This window comes from Bubalus kerabau, chromosome 3 (assembly GCF_029407905.1).
Source record: "Bubalus kerabau isolate K-KA32 ecotype Philippines breed swamp buffalo chromosome 3, PCC_UOA_SB_1v2, whole genome shotgun sequence".
NCBI classification, from domain to species: domain Eukaryota; kingdom Metazoa; phylum Chordata; class Mammalia; order Artiodactyla; family Bovidae; genus Bubalus; species Bubalus kerabau.
The window spans coordinates 83,784,871-83,803,468 of record NC_073626.1 but is presented as its reverse complement, the minus strand read 5'-3'; the positions used below and the strand labels follow the sequence as shown (position 1 = coordinate 83,803,468).

General features: G+C 39.0%; 1 protein-coding gene and 1 non-coding gene across 4 annotated transcripts in view; one reads left to right on the top strand and one right to left on the bottom strand.

Annotated features, from left to right (window-relative positions):
- Positions 1 to 18,598, bottom strand: part of LOC129646355 (sodium channel protein type 1 subunit alpha) — a 219,152-nt gene that overhangs the window by 129,847 nt on the left and 70,707 nt on the right. The window lies entirely within an intron of this gene.
- Positions 11,675 to 11,781, top strand: LOC129648026 (U6 spliceosomal RNA). Its single transcript, XR_008712633.1, has one exon. It is a non-coding gene; the product is annotated as a U6 spliceosomal RNA (small nuclear RNA).

Below are 18,598 nucleotides of genomic sequence, written 5' to 3'. Positions count from 1 at the left end.
ATTTAGTATTTACAATGTCTAGACAGTGTTATTGGTCAATGTTTCCTGCATTTGTCTATCATATTGAGCAATCAGTATATATGTTCATCATGAATATGATATGGACTCAACTTACTATAATTTTAAATAATTCTAGATAGTAATATATAACATTACATTTTATATGCCAAGCATTTCACTCTTTTTGTTAATTTTTTGATTTTGGTTAAGGAGTTTTTGGCTTCAAGATGGCTTGAACTTTGGCCACCTGATGTGAAGAGCTGATTCATTTAAAAAGATCCTGATGCTGGGAAAGATTGAATGCGGGAGGAGAAGGGGACGACAGAGGATGAGATGGTTGGATGACATCACTGACTCAATGGACATGAGTTTGAGTAAACTCTGGGGGTTAGTGATGGACAGGGAAGCCTGGCGTGCTGCTGTCCTTGGGGTCACAAAGAGTCGCACACGACTGAGCGATTGAACTGAACTGATGGCTTGAACTAAGAAAGTCTGTAGAAGAGGCAGTTTCAGGGTTGGCTCATTCAATGATTTCACTTAAGAAGTCAAGCTCTGTTCAAGCCTCTATTCTACCACCTTCAGCAATAGTTGAGTAAGGTGGTCTGCAGCAGTGAAAGGTGTTACATCCAGGGAGGCAACACCAGAGGAAAAATACCATCTTTTGTGGCTTTTTCTTAGGAGAGAAGTGAGTTTTTCTAGAAGCCCCATGGTAGACATTTTATATTTCATTAGTTAGTATGGGATAACGAGTCTATTGCTAAATCAATCATTGATGATGGCAATGAGGTCACCCCTAGGCTAATTAGCCCACTCCTAGAACTGGGTGGAGAATTGAGACAGACCAGTTTCTCATGACCCTTCAATGTCCTGAGGAGGGTGGTACCTACACAGAAACAGAGTTCTGCTAGGAAGAAAGAAGGTGACTACTCATCTACTGTTTAGTTGCTAAGTCGTGTCTGACTCTTTATGACCTCATTACTGTAGCCCCCCAGGCTTCTTTGTCCGTGGGATTTCCCAGACAAGAATACTGGAGTGGGTTCCCATTTTCTTTTCCAGGGGTCTTCCCAACCCAGAAATTGAACTCAAGACTCCTGTTTTGGTAGGTGGGTTCTTGACCACTGAACTACCAGAGAAGCCATGTGTCTATTACCACTACCAATTCAGGAGAAGAAAGAAAATTTTCTCAGGTCATTTTGACTGACCTTGAAAACAACAACCTCTTTCAAAGCTCTGATGTATAGGTTATGCTCTGAGAATTAGATGTATACACTGAGATTTATCACTATAGGGTATAAATTACTAGATATTATTGACATTCTAGGAATCAGCAAACAAAAATGGACTAGAATGGGTCAATTTAACTCAGATGACCATTATATCTACTACTGTGGGCAGGAATCCCTTAGAAGAAATGGAGTAGCCATCATGGTCAACAAGCGAGTCCAAAATGCAGTACTTGCAATCTCAAAAATGACAGAATGATCTCTGTTTGTTTCCAAGGCAAACCATTCAATCTCACAGTAATCCAAGTCTATGCCCCAACCATTAATGCTGAAGAAGCTGAAGTTGAATGGTTCTATGAAGACCTACAAGACCTTTTAGAACTAACACCCCAAAATGATGTCCTTTTCATTATAGGGGACTGGAATGCAAAAGTGGGAAGTCAAGAAACACCTGGAGTAACAGGCAAATTTGGCCTTGGAGTACAGAATGAAGCAGGGCAAAGGCTAATAGAGTTTTGCCAAGAGAACACACTGGTCATAGCAAACACCCTCTTCCAATAACACAAGAGAAGACTCTACACGTGGACATCACCAGATGGTCAACACCGAAATCAGACTGATTATATTCTTTGCAGCAAAAAAAGATGGAGAAGCTCTATACAGTCAGCAAAAATAAGACTGGGAGCTAACTATGGCTCAGATCATGAACTCCAAATCAGATCATGAACTGCCAAATTCAGACTTAAATTGAAGAAAGTAAGGAAAACCATTAGACCATTCAGGTATGACCTAAATTAAATCCCTTATGATTATATAGTGGAAATGAGAAATAGATTTAAGGGACTAGATCTGATATAGAGTCCCTGATGAACTATGGACGGAGGTCATGACATTGTACAGAAGACAGGGATCAAGACCATCCCCATGGAAAAGAAATGCAAAAAAGCAAAATGGCTGTCTGAGGAGGCCTTACAAATATCTGTGAAAAGAAGAGAAGCAAAAAGCAAAGGAGAAAAGGAAAGATACAAGCATCTGAATGCAGAGTTCCAAAGAATGGCAAGAGGAGATAAAAAAGCCTTCCTCAGTGATCAGTGCAAAGAAATAGAGGAAAACAACAGAATGGGAAAGACTAGAGATCTCTTCAAGAAAATTAGAGATAACAAGGAGACATTTCATGCAAAGATGGGCTCGATAAAGGACAGAAATGGTATGGACCTAACAGAAGCAGAAGATATTAAGAAGAGGTGGCAAGAATACACAGAAGAACTGTACAAAAAAGATCTTCACGACCAAGATAATCATGATGGTGTGATCACTCACCTAGAGCCAGACATCCTGGAATGTGAAGTCAAGTGGGCCTTAGAAAGCATCACTACGAACAAAGCTAGTGGAGGTGATGGAATTCCAGTGGAGCTATTTCAAATCCTGAAAGATGATGCTGTGAAAGTGCTGCACTCAATATGCCAGCAAATTTGGAAAACTTAGCAGTGGCCACAGGACTGGGAAAAGTCAGTTTTCATTCCAATCCCAAAGAAAGGCAATGCCAAAGAATGCTCAAACTACTGCACAATTGCACTCATCTCACACGTTAGTAAAGTAATGCTCAAAATTCTCCAAGCCAGGCTTCAGCAATACGTGAACCGTGAACTTCCTGATGTTCAAGCTGGTTTTAGAAAAGGCAGAGGAACCAGAGATCAAATTGCCAACATCCTCTGGATTATGGAAAAAGCAAGAGAGTTCCAGAAAAACATCTATTTCTGCTTTATTGACTATGCCAAAGCCTTTGACTGTGTGGATCACAATAAACTGTGGTAAAATTCTGAAAGAGATGGGAATACCAGACCACCTGATCTGCCTCTTGAGAAACCTATATGCAGGTCAGGAAGCAACAGCTAGAACTGGACATGGAACAACAGACTGGTTCCAAATAGGAAAAGGAGTCCGTCAAGGCTGTATATTGTCACCCTGCTTATTTAACTTATATGCAGAGTACATCATGAGAAACGCTGGGCTGGAAGAAGCACAAGCTGGAATCAAGATTGCCGGGAGAAATATCAGTAACCTCAGATATGCAGATGACACCACCCTTATGGCAGAAAGTGAAGAGGAACTAAAAAGCCTCTTGATGAAAGTGAAAGAGGAGAGTGAATAAGTTGGCTTAAAGCTCAACATTCAGAAAACTAAGATCATGGCATCTGGTCCCATCACTTCATGGGAAATAGATGGGGAAACAGTGGAAAGAGTGTCAGACTATTTTTGGGGGCTCCAAAATCACTGCAGATGGTGACGGCAGCCATGAAATTAAAAGACACTTATTCCTTGGAAGGAATATTATGACCAACCTAGATAGCATATTGAAAAGCAGAGACATTACTTTGCCAACAAAGGTTCGTCTAGTCAAGGCTATGGTTTTTCCAGTAGTCATGTATGGATGTGTGAGTTGGACTGTGAAGAAAGCTGAGCGCCGAAGAATTGATACTTTTGAACTGTGGTGTTGGAGAAGACTCCTGAGAGTCCCTTGGACTGCAAGGAGATCCAACTAGTCCATTCTGAAGGAGATCAGCCCTGGGTGTTTTGTGGAAGACTGATGCTAAAGCTGAAACACCAATACTTGGCCACCTGATGTGAAGAGTTGACTCATTGGAAAAGACTCTGATGCTGGGAGGGATTGGGGGCAGGAGGAGAAGGGGACAACAGAGGATGAGATGGCTGGATGGCATCACTGACTCGATGGACGTGAGTCTCAGTGAACTCCGGGAGTTGGTGATGGACAGGGAGGCCTGGTGTGCTGCGATTCATGGGGTCGCAAAGAGTTGGACATGACTGAGTGACTGAACTGAAGACAAAATGAAAACTTAAATTGTTTTTAACACTGTAATGTTACCCTAGTTTTGGGATCTGATGTGATTCTTCCACATCATGGAGGATACGAATGATCCTTTCTTAGATAATATTGCTAGGCAGGAAGTCAGCCATGAGCAACAAGAGGCTGCCCCATTAGCTAAACATCCAATGGCCACCTAATCCCACCAAGCTATTTACCAACCCTGCCCCACATAGCCCCCAACAGTACTCCAAAATAGTCAGGGGATCAGAAAAACCCTCCACTGGCTGACTGTAGGGACCTTCCCTCCTCTGGCACATGTGCACACCTCACACTATCATGTACTTAGGTAAACTTTGGCAGCCATTGGGCTCATTAACTGTTCATAAATATTCCATGAGTAGACACATCTAATTATAATAGACTGAAATATGTGCAGGATGTGTACAGTAGAGCCTCTTATTATATATCCTCAGTCAATGGACCCCATGGATTATGCAAATAAGCTTGCCTTAAAAACTCTACACCTCAGCCCTCCAGGGTCATTGCTTCCCTTGACCTGACCCACCTCTCTTTTGAGATGTTCCCTCTTCCTTTATCTTCAATAAATTCTCTTGCAACAGGTAAGACCTCAGATTCTTCTTTGCATCCTTACCAAGAACCAAGGCTAACAGGAGGAGGGGTCTCAACCAGACTCTCTGCTAACAATATCAAACCTATAACTACATATAGTTGAAGGGTTCCCACATGGTGCTAGTGGTAAAGAATCTGCCTGCCAATGAAAGAGAAATAAGAGATGTAGTACATTGGCAGGAAGATAATAATCATAAAAGCATAAACCTCCAAAGGGAGCTGCAGGAATACTGAAATATATTCAGGTACCTCCAAATAAAATAGTATTAAATTGGTGGATTTGAAAGTGGATTGATTAGATTAAGGTACTATGTAGGATTTCTCAATGGCTCAGTGGTAAAGAATCTGCCTGCAATGTTGGAGACACAGGAGTTGAAGGTTGGATCCCTGACTCAGGAAGCTCCCCTGGAGGAGGAAAAGGCAACCCACTCCAGTATTCTTGCCTGGAAAATCCCATGGACAGAGGAGCCTGGTGGACTGCAGTCCATGGGGTCGTTAGAGTCGGACACAAGTGAGCGACTTCACTTTCACTTTTCACTGTCATGCATTGGAGAAGGAAATGGCAACCCACTCCAGTGCTCTTGCCTGGAGAATCCCAGGGACGGGGAAGCCTGGTAAGCTGCCGTCTCTGGGGTCGCACAGAGCCGGACACAACTGAAGTGACTTAGCAGCAGCAGCAGCAGCAGGCTTCCTCAATGGCTCAGTAGTAAAGAATCTGCCTGCAATGTTGGAGACACAAGAGTTGAAGTTTGGATCCCTGACTTGGGAAGCTTCTCTGGAGGAGGAAAAGGCAACCCACTCCAGTATTCTTGCCTGGAAAATCCCATGGACAGAGGAGCCTTGCGGGCTATAGTCCATGGGATCGCAAAGAGTTGGACACAACTGAAGCAACTTAGCATGCACACATAATTGAAGGATAAATCAGAACTGTAAAATGATTACCATTTCCTTACTTCCCTTTCAAGTCTCATATTATTCAATACACTTGTTAAAGACAAATTTTAATGGGAACTTTAAATCTCTTTAAAACTGTATCTGAATATCTAAGAAGAGTGTTATATGCTACTGGAAAGTGGTTAAAAAAAAAAAATAAAGCAAACAGTGCAATAGTTTTTGTGTAGTTGTTCCATGTTAATATTTATGTTATTTTGTCTCTATTTCTGAAAGTAAGGGAAAATGTGAGAAAATGAACACAAACGGATATATTCTGAACAAATTGTGAGAGGAGGAGTGGATAAGAATAGTGAACCAACCTATTTCAAGCTCTACCCTCAGTGGGGACCCAGAACAACCGAAGGTGAAAGCTAAGGAGCCTACTGCATGAAACAACGCACCTGAAATTGTCTGCCCCACAAGTACGTGCTGGTGACTGAACGTTCATCCTGTGTGCACTACACAGGCAATGTGGGAATTCTGTTTTATGGTTCTATTTTATACAACAAAAGATCTGATGATTATTAACAGAACTCTAAAATGCTTGATATTTTTAGTGTGTTAGTTAAGTTTACCTCAAAAGTAATTATCCAATTAGAAAGAAACAACATTTCCATAACTTTTGGAATAATTAAATAAAAGTAAAACTCTGTGATGGAATACTATGGAGCCCTTAAAATGATCTTTTAAAAAAAATTTTGACACCATAGGAATCCTAAGAAACAACAAAAAAATTCCCCCAAAACAACAAAAATAAAAATTATTTAGAGGAAAATATTACAGTGTCAAAAGCAATATATTATTATTCTTGTGGGCAAAAAAAAAATCACACAACAGATTATAAATTATGAATATTATAGTCTTTATGCTTTTAAAATATTCTAAGTTTTCTATCAGCGAAGGCAATGGCACCCCACTCCAGTACTCTCGCCTGAAAAACCCCATGGACAGAGGAGCCTGGTAGGCTGCAGTCCATGGGGTCGCAAAGAGTCGGACACGACTGAACGACTTCACTTTCACTTTTCACTTTCATGCATTGGAGAGGGAAATGGCAACCCACTCCAGTGTTCTTGCCTGGAGAATCCCAGGGACAGGGGAGCCTGGTGGGAGGCCATCCATGGGGTCACACAGAATCGGACACGACTGAAGCGATTTAGCAGCAGCAGCAGTTTTCTATAATAACTTTACTGATTTTTATAACTAAAAGATTCGGACACTACTGAGCGACTGATCTGATCTGATCTGATAACTAAAAGAGGATAATCCTTGGATAATTTTTTTAAAAATTTGACTCAAACAAAAAACAAAATACAAATTCAACAGATTAAATGGGAAGTAAAGAAATTTCTCTGAATTAAATCAAGTCATTTTTAACTAAAGTTAACAATAAGAAAAAAAAATTCAGAGTTACTTTGAAAAACAGCGTTTAATCATAGCATGTATGGACTCTGTGATAGGAGTTTGGAATTTGCACAAAAATATTAAGATTATTATGTGCTTAAGTATAGTTTTACCAATAAATATATTTATAAAAACATTATTTAAAGTATAGAATTGTCAGGTAATAAAGGTTTCCCTGAAATGTTTCTGTTTTGTCTCATTTTCCAGGCTCCTGTGTTCATGGGATTTCCTGGCAAGAATACTGTAGTGGGTTGCCATTTCCTACTCCAGGGGATCTTCTTGACCCAGGAATTGAACCTGCTTCTCCTGTGTCTCCTGCATTGCAGGCAGGTTCTTTACGGCTGAGGTAGGGGGTGTGTGTGTGTGTGTGTGCGCGCGTGTGTGCTCAGTTTCTCAGTTGTGTCCACCCTTTGCAACCCCATGGACTATAGTCTACCAGGCTTCTCTTCTCCATGGAATTCTTTAGGCAAGAATACTGGAGTGGGTTGCCATTTTCCTCCTCCAGGGGATCTTCCCCACCAGGAGTTGAACCTGCGTCTCTTGTGTCTCCTGCATTGGGAGGCAGATTGGGATCTTTTACCACTAACACCAGCTGGGAAACCCCTATTGAGTACTTAGGTGCCCCCATATGAACTAGGCAGTGGTGGTGATCCTGTTACATCAGAGAATAGGCCGAAATGTGCTGCAGAGAAGGTGCAGCACATGAAAAGGAAGCCAAGAAATAAGCACAGTAAACTGCAGTTGGTGCCAGGATGGAAGTCTGTTCCAGGCACAGCCAGAGCACAGAAAGGAAATGAGTCGTTCTTGAGGGAAGAAGAGATCATGGCTTTTCAGGCAGAGAACGCAGCAGCAGCAAAGGTCAGGAGACAAAAACAGTTCAGATATGCACAGAAATGCAGTATATCTGGGGGGCACATGGTAGAGTAGATAGACCATAGAGAAGAGACAAACCTCAACAGCTCACAGGAGCCAGTCATCCTGAATAAACTGAGCTTTTATCCCTGGATGTCACTAATACTTTTAAACAGTGGAGTCTTGATGTGCCTGTTAGAAAGGTTACTAGTGTGGAGGGGAGGGAGGTTTAAGTAGGAAAGATGTGTATATGAAAAAAAGACCAATAGAAAAATTTTACATTGTTTTAGTTGAGAGATGTTGAAAATCCAAAAAGAGTATCAGAATATTTTTCTTTTATAATCTCTGGTTTGCTTTGCAACACTTCTTCCATTTATTAGAACTTACTGAGTTAAACTGATGATATGTGCAGCTCATATCACAGTAATGGAAAACACACTAGTATAATGTGATAAATATTTTCCTATTCATTATAACTTCCGGGACTCAGTTACCTGCATTATAGTAGTTTCAACTAAAACATGTCCATAATGTAAAAGACATAAATGTATTTACCATAGAAAAAGAATGATCAAATTCATCCTTGTCATATAAACTTTTGATTTCAGGACCTCTTTATTGTTAATATTATTGAGGACCTCCAAAAGCTTTTGTTTATATACTTCAGTCACTTCGTTGTGTCCAACTCTTTGTGACCCCACGAACCTCAGCACGCCAGGCATCCCCGTCCATTATTAACTCCCGGAGTCTACCCAAACCCATGTCCAATGAGTCAGTGATGCCATCCAACCATCTCATCCTCTGTTGTCCCCTTCTCTTCCCACCCTCAATCTTTCCCAGCATCAGGGTCTTTTCAAATGAGTCAGTTCTTCCCATCAGGTGGCCAAAGTAAGAGTTTCAGCTTCAACATCAGTCCCTCCAATGAACACCCAGGACTGATCTCCTTGCAGTCCAAGGGACTCTCAGGAGTCTTCTCCAACACCACAGTTCAAAAGCATCAATTCTTCGGTGCTCAGCTTTCTTCACAGTCCAGCTCTCACATCCATACATGACCACTTGCAAAACCATAGCCTTGACTAGATGGACTTTTGTTGGCAAAGTAATGTCTCTGCTTTTGAATATGCTGTCTAGGTTGGTCATAACTTTATACTCACATTTTACTTTATTGGAAATTAAAAGAGAAATCATTAAAAAATTAATTTATAAATATCAGTAAGAAATAATAATATGTTAAAATAATATTTTAGGTGAAAAATAATCATAGCTCTAAAAGAAAATCTACTGAGTTTTTTCAATTTACTTTTAAAAGTTATTTTATTTTAATTATTTTATTGTCTTATTTTATAAATTTTCAAATCTCTTTAATTTTGGCTTAATGTCTAGATTCTTAAATCTGCTTCTGCATTCAATCTATTATACTTTACATTTTGGATGATGAAAATCTGGCCTCACATGTATATGGAGTTTAAATTTTTCAACAGCCTTTTCAATATACATTCAATATATTGAATATATATTAAAAGCAGAGACACTACTTTGCCAACAAAGGTCCATCTAGTCAAAGCTATGGTCTTCAAGTAGTCATGTGTGGATGTGAGAGCAGGACCATAAAGAAGGCTGAGCACTGAAGAATTTATAATTTTGAATTGTGGTGCTAAAGAAGACTCTTGGGAATCCCTTGTATAGCAAGATCAAACTAGTCAATCCTAAAGGAAATCAACCCTGAATATTCATTGGAAGGACTGATGTTAAAGCTCAAGCTCCAATACTTTGGCCACCTGATGTGAAGAACTGACTCCTTGGAAAAGACCCTGATGCTGGGAAAGATAGAAGGCAGGAGGAGAAGGGGATGACAGAGGATGAGATGGTTGGATGGATCACTGATTCAATGGACATGAGTTTGAGCAAGCTCTGGGAGATGGTACAGGAAGGGAAGCCTGGTGTGCTGCAGTCCATGGGGTAGCAAAGAGTTGGACACGACTGAGCAACTTAACATCAACAATATATATTTCAATACATATTCAATAATAGAGTCTTAGAAATAGTCTTCTTTGAAAGTTTAGCAAAACTAGACAAATAGAATCTGAAGATGTATCAATGAACTTGTATTGTGCTACATTTAAATCTGTTGGTTTATCTTGCACTTTGAATGGATCTATTATCTGTGTCTGATTTTGTATCATTATCCACTGTTCATTTGTAAAATATTGCTTGACTGAGTTATGCAGATCTTTGAAATGTGAATACCATCATTCATCACATCAGAAAATTCTTTGTTTTGAAGCTATTGAACTTACGGTGGAGATACAAGTTCTCCAAAATTCTAATTTTTCTCTCAAATGTTCAAATGTTATCCTTGGTAACAAATACAGTAAGTTATTTTTTCTTGAAATGACAGGCTCATTTCACTCAATTTCAAAAAGTCATCTGCCAGATAGCCAAGTCTAAATAACCACAATTTGTCAGTCATTCTTTCAAGTAAAAATGGTGTTCCATAGAAAATCAGCTAATTCAGCTTGCAACTCCGAGTAATTGCACAAGTGTTTTATTTATTATTTTTTTGAGTCAACCATCATCACACTTTTGTTTGTGGAAACTATTTTGTATGCATACTTCCCATTTCAGCACAAATAACATTAAAAAAAAACAGGTGCACTTATTTATGTGTCTAGGTGAAATAGAATTAATACTTTTTCCTGCTTCATCAAAGATATTTTTGCAGTAAATCTGGTTTTTAATTTTACTTATTTACTTACTTGTTTTTACTGGGGGTGAATGATAGTGAAGACTACAGCGACCACAAGTACAGTTTGGTGCCACTGTTTTGATAATTGTTAAGGCTAAGAGTTTTAATTGCTTTTGACCCTAAGTGCAATAATCAATACAGTGAAAAAGGCAAAAAATGTTCTAAACTATTCTGAAATACTTTTGCCCTGAGGACTCCCTAAAAGGTTTCAAGAGAACTCAAGGAGGTCTGTGGGCTACATTTTGAAAATAACCAAAGTCATGTTAACAATTTGATAAGGCTTACACGGGGACTTATTGTTAAAATGGCTCATTATATTGACCTTGCAAACAAAGGATTAAGTCACAGTGACCCTTGAGACAGACCAAATTGCCCAAATGACATTCTGTTCTCCTGCTGGCACCTACCTTCTCAAGGCTACGAGACCACTGGATGCCAGACCTCTGGCTATGTGACCGCAGGACTCAGCTATAGGTTAAAAATTAACCATCCCTTCAGATAATTTTTCATTGGCGGTGTATAAGAGAGACCCTATCAGAAAGAGGATGTTGGTTCTCCTTAAGGGCTAGTCACCTCGTTTCCCTCTAATAAATTTCCTTTTCTTTGCCTGACTGCCCAGCTTGCTCTCTTTTTCTCTGCACTCGCTCTACACAATATTTCCATTTTTGGGATTACATTCTATATGCATCAAAGGGGCTTCCCAGGTGGCACCAGTAATAAGAATCTCTCTTCCGATGCAGGAGATGTAAGAGATGTGGGTTCAATCCCTGGGCTGGGATGATCCCCTGAAGGAGGGCATGGCAACCCACTCCAGTATTCTTGCCTGGAGAATTCCATGGACAGAGGAGCCTAGTGGGCTATAGTCCATAGGGTCACAAGGAGTTGGACATGACTAAAGTGACTTAGCATGCGTGTACACATCACAAGCTCTGAACAAACTGAGAATACAACTGTGGAAATATTTTCATATAACCCATGAGTGGAAGGAGAGTTAAAAATTAAATGCAAAATTCAAGGGTAAAACAAAATGCCCAGGAATGGGAAAAAAAAAAAAAAAAAAGATTGCTCACTTCAGCAGCAAGTATACTAAAACTGGACTGATACAGAGAAGATTAGCATCACCCCTTTGCAAGGAGGACACACAAATTCATGAAGGGTTCCACATTTTTACACATGAAAAGATGCTCAACAGCACTAATTATTACAGAAAGGCAAATCAAAACTACAATGAGGTATCACCTTACACCAGTCAAAATGGCCATCATAAAAAATCTACAAACAATAAATGCCGGAGAAGGTGTTGAGAAAAGAGAACACTTTTGCACTGTTGGTGGGAATGTAAATTGGCATAGCCACTATGGAGAACAGTATGGAGGTTCTTTAAAAAACTAAAAATGGAACTACCATACGACCCAGAAATCCCACTATTAGGGATATAACCAGAGAAAAACTATAATTCAAAAAGACACATGAACCCCAATGTTCATTGCAGCACTATTTACAATAGCTAGGGCATACAAACAACCTAAATGTCCATCAACAGCAAAATGGATAAAGAAGTTATAATACATAGATAAAATGGAATATTACTTAGCCATAGAATGGAACAAAGTTGGGTCATTTGTACTGCCATACAGAATGAAATAAGTCATTAAAAAAATACTGTATAACACATATGTGAAATCTAGAAAGATGGTTTTGATGATCTTATTTGCAAAACAGAAATAGAGACACAGACAGAGAACAAATACATGGACATCAAGGAGGGAAATGGGAGTGGGATGAACTGAGCGATTGGGATTGACATACATACACTACTCTGTATAATATAGGTAACTAATAAGAAAACATTGTCACCCTGCTTATTTAACTTCTATGCAGAGTACATCATGAGAAATGCTGGGCTGGAAGAAGCACAAGCTGGAATCAAGATTCCCAGGAGAAATATCAATAACCTCAGATATGCAGATGACACCACTCTTATGGCAGAAAGTGAAGAGAAACTAAAAAGCCTCTTGATGAAAGTGAAAGAGGAAAGTGAAAACGTTGGCTTAAAGCTCCACATTCAGAAAACTAAGATCATGGCGTCTGGTCCCATCACTTCATGGGAAATAGATGGGGAAACAGTGGAAAGAGAGTCAGACTATTTTTGGGGGCTCCAAAATCACTGCAGATGGTGACTGCAGCCATGAAATTAAAAGATGCTTACTCCTTGGAAGGAAAGTTATGACCAACCTAGATAGCATATTCAAAAGCAGAGACATTACTTTGCCAACAAAGGTCCGTCTAGTCAAGGCTATGGTTTTTCCTGTGGTCATGTATGGATGTGAGTGTTGGACTGTGAAGAAAGCTGAGCACCGAAGAATTGATGCTTTTGAACTGTGGTGTTGGAGAAAACTCTTGAGAGTCCCTTGGACTGCAAGGAGATCCAACCAGTCCATTCTGAAGGAGATCAGCCCTGGGATTTCTTTGGAGGGAATGATGCGGAAGCTGAAACTCCAGTACTTTGGCCACCTCATGCAAAGAGTTGACTCATTGGAAAAGACTCTGATGCTGGGAGGGACTGGGGGCAGGAGGAGAAGGGGACGACAGAGGATGAGATGGCTGGATGGCATCACTGACTTGATGGACGTTAGTCTGAGTAAACTCCGGGAGTTGGTGATGGACAGGGAGGCCTGGCAAGCTGCAATTCATGGGGTCGCAAAGAGTCGGACACGACTGAGCGACTGAACTGAACTGAACTGAATAAGAAAACACTGTACTGCTCAGGGAAACCTACTCAATGTTCAGCGGTGACTTAAATGAATGGTGGTGGTTTAGACACTCCTGGGGGCTCAGATGGTAAAGCGTCTGTCTGCAATGCAGGAGACTCGGGTTCGATCCCTGGGTTGGGAAGATCCCCTGGAGAATGAAATGGCAGCCCACTCTAGTATTCTTGCCTTGAAAATCCCATGGACGGCAGAGCCTGGTAGGCTACTCTCCATGGGGTCGCAAAGAGTCGAACACGACTGAGTGACTTCATTTCACTTCTTGCCACCCCATGGGTTGTAGCCTGCCAGGCTCCTCTGTCTATGGTTTCTTCAGGAAGAATACTAGAGTGGGTTGCCATTTCCTTCTCCAGGGGATCTTCCTGACCCAGGGATCGAACCTGCATCTTCTGCATGACAGGCAGATTCTTCACTGCTGAGCTACCAGGGAAGACCTAAATGAGAAGAAAAAGAAATCCAAAAAAGTGGGAATATATGTATAGCTGATTCACTTTGCTGTACAGTAGAAAAACATACAACATTGTAAAGCAACTATAGTCCAATAAAAATTAGTTAAAAACAAAAAGAAAAAAAAAAGTGAGAGCAAAGGAGAGTAAGTTTTGGCTCCAGAGAAAAGAGATCTGAGCTGAGATTCCATTTTTGTCATCTTATAGAAAGAGTTATATAGAGATCACCCTCTTCTGTTCTTTTCTTACTGATTTCTATGTAACTTAACTATGTTCAAACTTGCTTTTTCAAATTTCTCCAAAGGAAACTCTTGTCTTCATTCATATAGGTTGCTGATATATAATCTTCTAAATGCCTTAAACATTGGTGTGCAATCTTCCAGACTCCTCAAATCACCTGAAACCTGAAACTTCAAGACCCAAGCAGCACAGAAATTATGGTACTCTAGACCTGAAACCAGCCTGTTGCCTCTTTGGTTTTGTACCAACACACTGATAGACATAGCCCAAAATATGTGGCCTTTGTAAATGGCATATCACATTCCAGGGTAATATCAAAACTGCTGCCTGAGAGCATTTGTCAAGTCTCAAAGTAACTCTTTCCAGGATTTTCAAATCCACTGAATTTCTTAGACAGAAATATTTTATGTGACAGAATTCTTAGTTTTTCCTCCTCTTTGAATATATACTTAGAAACATTGTACTCTAGTTTCTTTTTATTCAATATTAATATTTAATTTTTAATTATTAATATTTGCTTTAAAACAATCTAGATACTGTTATCTAAGACTTGTCATTAACCATCTATTCCTCTTCACACATAATCCTCCCACACCTTCAACATAAATAATTTCACATCTCCAAATGCAACAAATACAAATAATTACTTTCAGTGTTCCATCCTGCCACCTCTGGCTCAATAGTATAAACTGCTTGTTTAATCTTGCCATCATTGGATTTGGTAATGATGTTAAACTTGTAACTTGATTCTTCCCAATTTGATGAGTTTTATTCTAAACGGCTAAGAATTTATATATTAATACATATCAGTATTTAGAAATTTTTGTTGTTGTCATTCTCAATCTGAGGTCAGTTCTTACTAAAACAACCCAGTGCAAACAGGAGATGCTCCATGTATGTAAGACAACTTTCCCCAAAGTTTGCTGAATTCTACAGGGAGAAGTTAAATTACCAAATTACACAATTTACAGAACAACACCCTTTTGAAATTCCAAAATTAACATTATGTTAGATCCTTTCCCAATGGTTATATACTTGTTACAAATTTTCCAAAAAGTTACAATATTATTATAGAGGAGTTTTGGGCTGATAAATTATTCATATATTCAACTGTTTCCTTAATAACTTTGAGTTGACTATTTTTACTAGTGATATAATAAATACCTTTGTACAAAAGGCTAATTCAGTTCCATTTGAAAAATAATGTATGCTAACTTTTATGCTGACTTTTAAAGTAACACATGCTTATTTTAGAGAATTTGTACCAAAAAAAACACTTTGATAAGTAAAATAAATTATTAACACTAATAATTCTGCATATGTAGAATTGTAGGGGTTATTTTATCCTTTATTATTTAATACTTTCTTTTTTGCTTTATATAATTAGCATGCACTAATTTTGTTATTAGAAAAATAAGATTTAATGTTTTATTTTTAAAAAGGAAATTGAAGTTGCAATCCCATAAACTGGAGAAACTATTACATTATTTCCAGTTTTTTTTTTTTCTCTAAGCAAATATGCTTTTTTTGTTTTCTGTCTTCCATTGAGATCATACTAGGTATATATGATACCTATGCACAGTACTTTTTCATGTAGCATTATATCCTGAACAATTTTGCATAGAAGTAAAAATGATCCTTGAAATATTATGTTTAATAGCTCCACAAGATCTCATTATTTGCATGAACCATGATTTATTTACTCTTTCTTCTTACATTGTGTATGTAGACTGTTTTCAGTTTTGTTTGGTGGAATTACTCTTCTTAAAAGGGGAATAGATTGGAGGAACGATCAGTCAAGGGTCCAGTTCACCCTTAACAAAAGGGAAAGATTCATAGTCCCAAAGTGACCATTCAGATTCTCACTTCCTGGAATTTTAATCATAAAGCTGACTGTATTTTAAAAAAAAAAAAAAAAAGCCTGGAAACAGTTGACGTCAATCATCCCAGGAGATAACAGCTTGTTACAAAAACCACCAAAAGTCCAAAATCGGGGCTGTCATAATTTTCCTTACTCTTGTCATTTCCAGTTTCTAGATTTTACCTACCCCTCCCGCTGTGAGCTCTAATAACTTCCCATGACGTTACTGATATACTTACATTGTCATTTCCAGTTGTGTCCCAACTGAGACCGAGGTTAGTTGAAACACTGAAATTATTTTATTTATAAGTGTCTCATGAATACCTCATGTTTTATATCCCTTTTTGTCACTTTTCTCATTGAAACAAGAGCCTTGGCTTAGTAAATTTATCAGAGATTATAAAAAGAGCATTACAGGTGTATGAGTGGAATCAATGTCACCACCATTTTGCTTCTGTAGACTTTGTTATTCATCATGCCTCTTTAAATGCAAGCCTAATTAATTGCCTTTATTTGACTATCAACAAAAACATAGACGGCTCCTTATTATTCAGTGGGAAGAAAGCATGAATAATGAAAGACTACCATTAACAACAATTTGACAATAAAAAAATGACTGTCAGTTTCAATCATCTTTGTTCATTATTTTAGCAGTCATAAGCGTAGCCAAAGACAACTACTATGGACTGAATTGTGACCCTTTCAAAATTCAGCTGGAAATAGGGTCTTTAAAGAAGCGATCAGATTAAAATGAGGCTATTAGGTGGCTTCTATTATAATCTGACTTGTGTTTTATAAAGAGAAGTATGGACACAAAAAGAGACACTAAGGATGCACACAAATACACACGAGAAGGTTGCTAGCCACAAGTCAGGCAGAGACATCAGAAGAAAACAAACCTGCAGAGACCTTGCTCTTGAACTTCTCCCTCTAGAACTGTGAGAAATAAATGTATGTTGTTTCAGACATCACGTCTGTGGTATTTCATTACACAGAAGCCTCAGCCAACTCACACAACTGTCAACCTTATTTTAAAGACTCACTTCTATCTCTAGTTCAACGTTTTCCCCTCAGTGGTGTTTAGGAAGCAAACGATAACTAGTAACATATATTATACAGATAATGTTTGTCTGAATTTGGGAGAGCATGTGCAATATAGTAGAGATATTTTTTAGAAATAACTAGTAACTTTTCTCCAAAAATGTTAGCTCATTGCTGAACTGCACAACATTGCCTTACATTTCCAATCGAGTCGCAAATGAGTATGTATTAAATTATAATAAAATTTATAATTTTATAAATTATAAAAAATTTTTATAATATAAAAACTTGACATAAAGTTAGGCCAAAAAAGTGTGTAACAGTTAAGAAGATAGAGGCCAATTTTCTCATACTTTAAAGTTGTATGAATTTTCCAGAAGGGAGAATCTTACTGCATTTTTCTGGAAGAAAAAAGTTGCCCCTAGTACCCAAGGTATCAAATCATTGCTAATTGTATGCTAAAAACATGGATGCACTTAAATATGGAATGACCAACAGCATTAACAACAAAATTCAGTGGGGAAAAAATAGTCTTTCAAAAAATGATACTGGGACAATTGGATGGCAACACAAAGAAGAATTAAGTTGGCCCCTACCTCATGTTATAGACAAGATCTGACTCAAAATGGATCCCTAAATACAAGAGATAAAACAATAAGACTTAGAAGAAAAAGAGACGTAAATTTTCATGACCTTGGATTAGGCAGTGGTTTCTAATATATGACATAAAAAACACAAATGACAAAAGAAAATATTAAAGCCAAAGATTATAGACACATCACCAAAAATTAAAGCCACAGTTATACAGAGAGCTTCAAAGAAGGAAGAGACAAAGGGTTTTATACGACTTACAGTGATAAACTAAAAAGCAAGGTTTATGCTAAGAAGGGGCTTCCCTGGTGGCTCAGACGGTAAAGCGTCTGCCTGCAACGTGAGAGACCCGGGTTCGATCCCTGGGTTGGGAAGATGCCCTGGAGAAGGAAATGGCAATCCACTCCAGCACTCTCGCCTGGAAAATCCCATGGACAGAGGAGCCTGATAGGCTACAGTCCATGGGGTCACAAAGAGTTGGACACAACTGAGCGACTTCACTTTCACTTCATGCTAAGAAGAGAAACACACATTTTCTGAAAGGAACTACAATGTTAGCAGGTAACTGAGAGAGTGGGAACAAATATAAAAAGGTAAACCATTAGAAAGTGAACTTTGACACAAATATACCAACAAACGCTTTAATGTAGATAAACATGAGATCAGATCAGTCGCTCAGTTGTGTCCGACTCTTTGCGACCCCATGAATCGCAGCATGCCAGGCCTCCCTGTCCATCACCAACTCCCAGAGTTCACTCAGACTCATGTCCATCGAGTTGGTGATGCCATCCAGCCATCTCATCCTCTGTCCTCCCCTTCTCCTCCTGCCCCCGTTCCCTCCCAGCATCAGAGTCTTTTCCAATGAGTCAACTCTTCGCATGAGGTGGCCAAAGTACTGGAGTTTCAGCTTTAGCATCATTCCTTCCAAAGAAATCCCAGGGCTGATCTCCTTCAGAATGGACTGGTTGGATCTCCTTGCAGTCCAAAGGACTCTCAACAGTCTTCTCCAACACCACAGTTCAAAAGCATCAATTCTTCG